This window comes from Hypanus sabinus, chromosome 10 (assembly GCF_030144855.1).
Source record: "Hypanus sabinus isolate sHypSab1 chromosome 10, sHypSab1.hap1, whole genome shotgun sequence".
Classification (NCBI taxonomy): Eukaryota; Metazoa; Chordata; class Chondrichthyes; order Myliobatiformes; family Dasyatidae; genus Hypanus; species Hypanus sabinus.
In genome coordinates, this window is record NC_082715.1 from 33,007,331 (window position 1) to 33,018,680 (window position 11,350).

Genomic DNA, 11,350 nt, shown 5'->3' on the forward strand with positions numbered 1-11,350 from the left:
AATTGGCAACATCAGCAATGAGATTATCGAGTTCTATGTGAGCACAGGAGGCCACACTAATGAAGTTAACAGTGTACTGGTAAATTATTTGGAAGAACGGGCCTAGCTAGGACTGAAAACAAAAATGTTTCACATATTCAACAAAAATACAAGCATGGTTTGACCCCATGAAGTGTCGAGAGTGGTAGCTTTGATCTGCAGAATGCAGGTAGAGTTAAAGGAGAAATTGTTCAATGTGAGAATAATTTCTGGCAGGCAAATGAGTGTGTTAAGGTTATAAGGCAATAATTAATTAGTGTTCCACAAGGCTCCACAAGCTGCCAAATGACAGGAACAGTCAATTGGCTTGTTACTGGTCATTTTTATGTTCATGTTATTTCTACATATTTTAAGGAGTCGCACCATCTTACTTCACAAAACTGCAATAAATTATAATTGTATCTGTGAATCAACAAGTTTTTGCTGAAAATATCATTAGCAGTAACGTTTGAAAAATAATCCACTTAATAAAACACTTTGATATCAGCTTAAGTTACGTCTGAAATGTATTTCAGCAGTTTATAATTAGTTTCCTCCACCTCCTGAAAGATCTTAATGTTTATGGTGCTCCTAATGAAAGTTATGTATTTTGAATTGGTCCAAACTTTCTTACATTATTACCTCTGATTAAGCAAACTGCTATCATAGCTCTTTGTGAAGCTGGTCAACCTCTGATGAACTCAGGCCACCAAGTGATAGCATTAGTTCTCTGTAATAACATGAGGGTTCCTTTATCATCACATTATGTGTTTAACACAGAAAAATGATACTTTAAATCTGGTTTTGAAAGACAAGTTAACCGTCATCTAATTAGGGCTATTACTAGCCTGAATTTTGTAGTTGGAATAATGGCAGAACAACCCACATTAGTAAATGGGGAAACGGAGAGAAAATTGAAGATTTCAGTATAATGTATTTTGACTCAGAAATGCAGTGATAGAGTGGTGATTCAGAATGACACCAGAGGCTGTCCACATGCGACTCTCTTGTCCATTCTTCCCCCCATCCCTTCCCACCGATCTCCCTCCTGACACTTATCCTTGTAAGTCGAACAAATGTTACACCTACCCTTGCACTTCCTCCCTCACCACCATTCAGGGCCCCAGGCGGTCCTTCCAGGTGAGGTGACACTTCACCTGTGAGTCAGCTGGTGTGGTATACTGCGTCCGGTGCTCCCACTGCGGCCTTTTATATATTGGTGAGACCCGACGCAGACTGGGAGACTGTTTCGCTGAACACCTATGCTCTGTCCGTCAGGGAAAGCAGGATCTCCCAGTAGCCACATATTTTAATTCCACGTCCCATTCCCATTCTGATATGTCAATCCATGGCCTCCTCTTCTGTCGCGATGAAGCCACACTCAGGTTGGAGGAACGACACCTTATATTCCGTGTGGGTAGCCTCCAACCTGATGGCATGAACATTGATTCCTCTCACTTCCATTAAAGCCCCTCCTCCCCTTCTTACCCCATCCCCTATTTATTATTCCCCCCTTTTTTCCCTCTCTCTGTCCCTCTCACAATCACTCCTTGCCTGCTCTCCATCTTACTCTGCTGCTCCCCTCCCCCTTTCTTTCTCCCTAGTCCTCCCGTCCCATGATCCTCTCCCTTCTCCAGCTCTGTATCCCTTTTCCCAATCAACTTTACAGCTCTTAGCTTCATCCCTCCCCCTCCGGTTTTCTCCTATCATTTCAGATCTCCCTCCCCCTCCCACTTTCAAATCTCTTACCATCTCTTCTTTCACTTAGTCCTGACGAAGGGTCTCGGGCCGAGTTGTCGACAGCGCTTCTCCCTATAGATGCTGCCTGGCCTGCTGCGTTCCACCAGCATTTTGTGTGTGTTGTTAGAATGCTGACGTGTCTGTCCAGTTATGAGCTGCAGTGTGAAGTTAAACCACTTATGCAGCGAGGGAGCTAACAAGAAGATCATCGTCTTCATTAGAGAAGGTTCAATATCTGAATTCTAATGATGAGGTATGTTCAGTGAGAAATCCCAAGTTCCATCTTAGTTTCCTTCTCAGATCCCCAACATCACAAAAGCCATCTTCCAGCCAATTTGATTCATTCCAAGAAGTGACCTAGGGCAGTGGATATGGCTGAATTGATAGACTGGACAATATTCTCGCTATAGTAATGCAGACAGATGCATCAGAAATGGCTGCTTTTCTAACCAAACTGCCTTAGTTCAATGGCACCTGTGGAAAATTGCCCATGTTCTGTGATGGAAAATAAAGAACATATTCATTCCAGCTCAAACAGCAGCAAAATGATTGAAAATGTCATCAGCAGTGCTACCAAATGGCACTTATTCATCAATCACCCACTCTCAATGTGCAGTTGATGTTCCATCAGGACCAGCTGGTTTCAGATTTCATCATGGCCTTGATCCAAAGAGCTGAAATACTTGGGTAAGGTGATAGTAACTATCCTTGACATAAAAGCAACATTTGACCAAGTGTGGTGATATGAAGGAGTCCTGGCAACTCTGCAATCTATGGACAGAGTGTTGCAATGGTTGAAGTTCGGTCTGGTTTAGCTTTCAACCTGATGGCATCATCATCAACTTTTCAACCTCCAGTAATTTCCCACCCCTCCCTCATTCTCTCTTTTACCATTCCCCACTCTGGTTACCCTCTCATCCCTTCTTCTCACCTTCCTCTGGTTTCCTTCTTCTTTCCCTTTCTTCCATGGTCTACTGTCCTTTCCTGTAAGATTTCTCCTTCTTCAGCCCATTACTGCTTCTACTTTTTCCCTTCTAACTTCCTTCTTCCCACCCACCTTAACCCTCACCTGGACCCACCTATTTCTTGCCAGCTTGTACTTCTTCCCCTCCTCCCCTACCTTACTATGGCTTCTGCCCCCTTCCGTTCTCGTCCTGATGAAAGGCCTCAGCCCAAAACAACAACTGTTTTTGCCCTCCATAGTTGCTGCCTGGCTTGCTGAATTCCTTCAACACTTTGTGCGAGTTGCCTAAAGGTTGAAGTCATATCTCACACAAAGGCAAATGGCCATGATTGTTGGGGTCCATCATCCTCATCCCAGATCATAATTGCAGGAACTGCTCTGGGTCGACAGCTATGTCATCAATAACTTTCTTTCCAACATAATGTCGGAAGTGGGAATGTTTACAAATGATTTCAATATTTTCAACTTCATTCACAACTTTTCCAAAAGTTTCCATGCCAATGTCCAGTAAAATCTATTCAACATTCAGGCTGATTGCATGTATTGCAAAAGTACCAGGCAGCAACCAAATGCAATAGGAGAGAATCTAACTACCATACTTTTGAAATTCAATGGCATTATCATCACCAAGCCCCACTCTGTGCCTCCACCACCACCATCAATATCATAGGACCCACCACTGACCAAAATCTCAACTGAAGCATCCACAGGAATAGGTACAACAGCAGGTCAGGGGTGGGGTATCTCAGAGTCAGAGACTCATACTCACCATGTTCACAGTGACCTTTTTGCCCAACGACAACCTATTGCTAATTTTATTATCCAGCATCTTCAATGCATTTTCTATTTATGTTCCAATGTAAAACATAGTATCTAACTTCACCACTTGCTCTGGCAGTGAGTTCCAGATGTCAGCATTCTCTGATTTAAAAAAACTTACCCCTCATATCCCCTTTAAAATTCCTTCCTCTCACATTAAACTTAAGTCCTCCTGATATGACACCCCTACCATGTCCGGCTCAACATTAACTAGGAATTCAACTGCATCAGCGTCATCAGTGCTGTATCTATGAGTGCGGGTCAGAGGCACAATGTCATGATTTACTTCCTGATTCCTTAATTTCTTTTGAAAGCCAAAAGGAACAACAGGAACGTGAAACAATACTCTTCACCTCTCTGGGTGGTGGCAGTTTCGAGGAATGACATAAAGCTCTCAGTAGGCCAATGTAAAGCTAACACTTGACTGAAACTCAATCCTCTATTGTCTACTCTAAGCATTTGTTCCTTCTCTATCTGCAGGTCATGACCACCCTGCATGCCATCAACTAAATATATCTCAGCAACTCATTAATACCTCTGAAGAAGCACTACAGGAACGTGTAACCTCTGCTTTCTTAAGGGACAAGAGCAGCATAGGAATGCCACACCTGCAGTTTTCCCTCCAATCCACACTAACCAGATTTGTTACTACCCCTTCATTGCCATTGGGTTTAATGCTAACTCGCTACTCAGGAGTGCCAGGGAGGTAACTTCACAGACACACGCAGCTCGCCACCACCTTTTCAAGTGCAGTTGGGGTCAGTCATTTATTACTAAAAACACCCACATCAACAATGTCTCATTCTCACTGGTATGGAGGCTTCAAAGCATGGCATCAGAATAAGCCACAGGTTGTTGTAGACTTCCCCCAGTTCCATTACCAGCAGTAGCACCCCGCCCACAATCAACATCTTTAGTTGGCAGTTCCTCAAGAATGTGGCATCCATCATTGGTCTCCCTTGCCATCCAGGGTATGACCTCTTCTCATTACTGCCATCAGGGAGGAGGCCTGAAGACCAACACTCAACATTCCAAGACAGCTTTATTCCCTCTGTCATCAGATTTCTGAATGATTCATGAACCATGGACACAACCTCACTAACTTTTTGCACTCTTTATTTTTAATATATTTCTTATTGTAACTTGTAGTATTCTTATTTATTGCACTACCGCAGAACAACAAAGTTCACAGTCGTAATAATTCTGATTCAGAGTTGGTTCTAGTGCCATGACCAGAAAACATCAAATATCTTTCATTTTGTCTGTGCTGTGGTAATTTACATCACTGCCTACCATAAATACTTTGATGCATTCTGATACTGGGAAGACATGCAAGAATTATTTGTGTACCTGACCTCATTCTAATCTAAAACAAAAGCTTTATACAATCACACCTTGACTTGGTTTATTATTCCGGTGTGGTTACTAATGCTCCTAAATGTCATTGTGACATGGCATGCCATTTCGGAGTGATGTGGTACAGTCTGTGGTTTTGAGTACAATTAGTTTTTGTTTAGCATGTGACTTTAATATTGCATGTTTTCTTAAGCAAAGCTTCTTTGTTGTCTGTCTTCCTTCTTGCACAATGGTTTTTGTAATACATTTATATTAACCACAATAATATCGACACTACACTTGCTTGTATTAGTTTGTGGAGTAGTTAATATTACTTGGCAGTCTAGAGCACAACAGGAGCTGTGTAGTGTGATTGCATCGTGTAACATTTAACTACTGGAACTAAAAGTAAGTTCATAAACATTCCGAAGAAAATTGGCACCATTTCCCTACCTCGGGTTACCTAAGAGAATATAAACTGCCAAGGATTTTTTTTTAAATTTTTACTTATTAAAAGCTACAGTATCACTTATTTCTGGCCTTGATACAAAATGCTCTGTTTTCTCACAGTTATAAATAGATTTGCAGAAAATAAATCATATAGTGCAGGAGACTGTAACCTTCAGATATGTATTACAGACGAAGCAATTAACTCGAAAGGGAATAAATAGACTTTGCAGCGCTACCAAATGAATGTTATGTAGTTCCTTTCTTTTTAAAAAAAACTGTGAATGCTTTAAAAGTAGGCCAAGCATTAAAAATATTTGGAGCTAAAAAGAAATTTTCCATAATTTCAAGGATTTAAAATAAAACAATGCTAGAGATTATTAGTTTTTTAATATCTGAAAGTAAAATAGAATTGATATTTGCTCGCAAATCTTCATTATAACATCACGGTCTATCTGGGAAAGCTGTCTTGAAAACCTAAGACAACAAAGAGGAAATTGGATTGTGTTCAATTCATGTACCAGTTTAATTGTAAAATTTTATATTTAAATAAGCCTAACTGAGCTGACTGACAGCTGTCATTTCTCTTTGTGTGATAGATTGCTTCCGATTTGACACTGAGCCCAGAGGTGGAGATTTGCTAAGCTGGAGAGAAAGTCAGATGAATTCACCTCCGGACCCTTGGCTTTATAACCTGTCTGTGCTGACAGGTGAAAGCAGGGAAATCATTTGTATATAAACATATCTCCAATAGAAATCAAAAAATTGCTGATGTTGGAAATCTGAAGCATTTGGTGCTGGTGATGCAAAAAGATGAAATAAATGAGAATGATTCTAGGAATTAAAGGGTTACCATATGAGGAACATCTGGCAGCTCTTGGGCTGTTTTCCCTGGAGTTCAGGAGAATGGGGAGGAATCTCATAGAAACATTCCAAATGTTAAAAGGCCTGAACAGATTGGATATGGCAAAATTATTTCCCATGGTAGGGGAGCCTAGGACAGAGGGCATGACTTCAGGATTGAAAGGCATCCATTTAGACCAGAGATGCGAAGAAATTACTTTAGTCAGAGGGTGGTAAATCTGTGGAATTTGTTGCCATGAATGGCTGTGGAGGCCAAGTCATTAGATGCATTTAAAACAGAGATAGATAGGTTCTTGATTAACCAGGGCATCAAAGGGTATGGGATGAAGTGCTGATGACTGGAAGAATTGGATCAGCCAATGTCTGCGGAGCAGACTTGATGGGCCGAATGTCCTACTTCTGCTCCTATATCTGATGGTTTAACTCATCAGAAAGGCTGTATCCATCCCTGGCTACAACCCGGACTCTTTTGAGTTTGTGGCGGGGGGGAAGTCACTAAACAAACTGCTATCCATTATGGACAATCTGGCACATCCTCTCCACGACCTACTGAGTAAGCAGTGGAGCACTCTTTCAAACAGACTCATTCAGCACCACTGTCAGAAAGATCGTTACAGAAAATCTTTCCTACCAAATGCAATAAGCACATACAACAGCTCATCTCTGTGCGACAGGGGAACATACATCATAGAACAATAGCAAATGAGAAAATATCTGTTCTATTATTTTGTACATTGTTATTGCACAGTATTGCACATTAGTAAATTGTTATTGTGTATATTATTATTCAGTACTTTATTATTAGTTATTATTACTTCATTTATCATAATGATTATTTTTATTGTTTATTATTGCTAAGTGTGTTTTTAAATGTTGCTTCTGTAACAAAATAATTTCCCACTCAGGATCAATAAAGTACTTATTATTATTACAAAGGTATTATTATAATATAAAGGGCTGAAAACAATCAGCAGGAGTAGTCCTGCTGATTGGGTGTGCTATCAACTCAATGCATTAAAGCATGCAAACGTGGTCAAAAAGTTCAGTTATGTTCAAACCAAATATCAGAATTGGGAATAAATGTGATCTAAGTGACTTTGACTGGTGCAACATAAGGTGGTTAGTGTATCTCAGAAACTGCTGATCTCCGGGAATTTTCACAAACAACAGTTTCTAGAGTTTTCAGTGAATGGCACGAGGAAGAAAAACAACCAGTGAGTGGCAGTTCTGTGGGCAAAAAAGCTTTGGTAATGAGAGGTCAGGGGAGAATGGTCAGACTGGTACAAGCTGACAGGAAGGCAACAGTAACTCAAATAATCATGCACTACCACAGTGCTCTACAAAAGAGCATCTTTAAATGCACAACACATTGAACCTTGAAGTGGATGGGCTACAACAGCAGACCATACTAGGTTCCACTCCTCTATCAAAGCAAGTGACTACTCAGTGTACATCCAATATTCACTATTAAAAAGTTACCCAAAAAAATCATAACAAATAGAAGCAGGAGGAGACCATGTAATTCCTGGTGCCTTTTTGAAAAGTCTGCTCTTCTACCTCAGCATATCACAGCATCAATTTGATATCCTGTATAACCATATAACAATTACAGCACGGAAACAGGCCATCTCGGCCCTTCTAGTCCATGCCGATGCTTACACTCACCTAGTCCCAGTGGCCCTCACTCAGCCCATAACCCTCCATTCCTTTCCTGTCCATATACATATCCAATTTTACTTTAAATAACAATACCGAACCTGCCTCTACCACTTCTACTGGAAGCTCGTTCCACACAGCTACCACTCTCTGAGTAAAGAAATTCGCCCTCGTGCTGCCCTTAAACTTTTGCCCCTTGACTCTCAACTCATGTCCTCTTGTTTGAATCTCCCCTACTCTCAATGGAAAAAGCCTATCCACATCAACTTGATCTATCCCCCTCATTATTTTAAATACCTCTATCAAGTCCCCCCTCAACCTTCTACGCTCCAAAGAATAAAGACCTAACTTGTTCAATCTTTCCCTGTAACTTAGGTGCTGAAACCCAGGTAACATTCTAGTAAACCTTCTCTGTACTCTCTCTATTTTGTTGATATCTTTCCTGTAATTTGGTGACCAGAACTGTACACAATACTCCAAATTCGTCTTACCAATGCCTTGTACAATTTTAACATTACATCCCAACTCCTATACTCAATGCTCTGATTTATAAAGACCAGCATACCAAAAGCTTTCTTCACCACCCTATCCACATGAGATTCCACCTTCAGGGAACTATGCACCATTATTCCTAGATCACTCTGTTCTACTGCATTCTTCAATGCCCTACCATTTACCATGTATGTCCTATTTGGATTATTCCCACCAAAATGTAGAACCTCACATTTATCAGCATTATACTCCATCTGCCATCGTTCAGCCCACTCTTCTAACTAGCTTAAATCTCTCTGTAAGCTTTGAAAACTTGCAAACTTTATCCACAACACCACCTACCTTAGTAGCATTTGCATACTTACTAATCCAATTTACCACCTCATCATCCAGATCATTAATGTATATTAATAGTATTAATTTTACAGTAATTTATTTTATATTTATAGTAATATTAATAATATTTTATAGTAATGTTTTAATATTAAATTTATTTTCAAAATATTACAGACTTACAGAGGCAACTAAAAAAGTCATTAAGAAAATAAAGATAGAATACAAAAGTTAGCCATTAATAGTAATCCTTTGATTACTGTGATAATTCTCGAGTAAGAGAATTCTAAAGATTCACAATTTTATAAGGAAATGTCTTCTTATTCCTGTTTTGAGAGGCCAAAACCTTGCTTTGAAATTATGAGTTCTGGTTCCAGATATTCCAGCCAGGAAACTTCCCAGGGGAAACATCAACTCTGTATCTACCCTGTCAAGTCCGATTAGAATTTTGTATATTATAATCAGAGATCTTCTTATTTTTCTAAACTTTAGCAAGTATAGACACAGTGTGCTTAATTTCTCATCCATGTGGCAATCCCACCTTGCCAGGAATTATGAACACAAGAGATTCCACAGATGCTGGAAATCTTGAGCAACACAGACAAGATGCCGGAGGAATATAGCAGGTCAGGCAGGGTCGATGAAGAGAAATGGTCAATGTTTTAGGCTGAGACCCTTCAACAGGACTGGAAAGGAAGGGGGCAGAATCTAGAATAAGATGGTGGGGAAGGAGTACAAGCTGGCAGGTGATAGGTGAGACTAGGTGAGGGGGAAGCTTGATGAATGGGGGAGAGTGATGAAGTAGGAAGCTGGGAGATAATAGTTGGAAGAGGCAAAAGGATGAAGAAGAGGGAATCTGATAGAAGAAAGTGGTCCATGGAAGAGAGAGAAGGAGAAGGAGACCCCCCCCCCCCTTCTTTAGGCAGGTGCTTTATACACAACGGTGCAGATGCAGTTTCACTGGGTCCCAAGTGGAGCAAGGCACCTTTGTGCTTGTATTCAAATAACTTTGCAGTTAGGACAACAAACCAACTGCTCCCTAACCATTGCACTTGCCAGCCAACTTTCAAGGGTGCACAAGGACACCCGGGTCCCTCTGAATATAAAGGCCTTTAATAAAAGTGGCCACCAACATAGCTTAAGGAATGATACTGCTGTCTATCTTGATAAAAATATTAAATACTTTTAATCAGAAAGTATTTTCAAATTCAGTTCCTGAGGGTAGATTTGGATAGCAAGGACTGTGCAAAAGACTTAGGTGCGCTTGATTTTTTTCACATTGTTTCAGATGGTATTGAGAAGGAGAAGCTACATTCAGATATTTTCAGTATTACAATGGAGTAAACGGTTCTTTCAGAGCCAAAAGAGAGGAGCTGGCCAGAATGGATTGGAAAAGAACACCAACAGGGACAACAGCTGAGCAGTAATGGCTGGAATTTCTGGAAGCAATTCCAAAGGCACAGGATATATGCATCCCAAAGAAAAGGAAGTATTCTAAAGGAAAGGTGACACTACCATGGGTAGCAGAAGTCAAAGCCAATATAAAAGCTAAAGAGAGGGCATATAATAGAGCAAAAGTTACTGGGAAGTTAGAGGTTTGGGAAGCTTTTAAAAACCAACAGAAGGCAACTAAAAAAGTCATTAAGAAGATAAGGATAAAATACAAAAGTAAGTTAGCCAGTAATATTAAAGAGGATACCAAAAGTTTCTCCAGGTACATAAAGTTTAAAAGTGAGGTGAGAGTGGATATCAGACTACTGGAAAACAAAGCTGGAGAGGCAGTAATGGGGTACAGCGAAATAGTGGGTGAACTGAATAAGTATTTTGCATCAGTCTTCACTGTGGAAGACACTAACAGTATGGTGGAAGTTCCAGATGTCAGGGTCAAGAAGTGTGTGAAGTTAGCATAACTTCATAGAAGAACCATGGGAAACTGCAAAGTCTGAAGGTAGACATGTCATCTGGACTATATGATGTACACCCCAGAGTTCTGAAAAAGGTGGCTGTGGAGATTGTGGAGGCATTAGTAATGATATTTCAAGAATCACTACATTCTGGAATGGTTCCGGAAGAATGGAAAATTGTAAATGTCACTGTACTCTTCAAGAAGGGAGAGAGCAGACAAAAGGGAACTATAGGACAATCAGTCTGACTTTATTGGGTGTGAAGATATTGGAGTCAATTATTAAGGATGAGGTCTCAGGGTACTTGGAGGAACATGATAAAATAGGCCATAGTCAGTATAGTTCACTCAAGGGAAAGTCTTGCCTGACAAATCTGTTAGAATTCTTTGAAGAAATAACAACCAGGATAGACAAAGGAGAATCAGTTGATGTTGTGTACATGGATTTTCAGAAGGCTTTTGACAAGGTGCCACACATGAGGCTGCTTAACAAGCTACAAGCCCATGGTATTCCAGGAAAGATTTGAGCATTTAATATTGGATAAACCAGTGGCTGATTGCAGGTGGCAAAGAGTGGGAATAAAGGGAGCCTTTTCTGGTTGGCTGCTGGTGATTAGTGGTGTTCCGCTGTGGTCTGTGTTGGAACTGATTCTTTTGACGTTATATGTCAATGATTTAAATGATGGATTTGGTGGCGTTGTGCAAAGTTTGCAGATGATATGAAGATGGGTGGAAGGACAGGTAGTTTTGAGGAAGTAGAGAGCTGGCAGAAGGACATA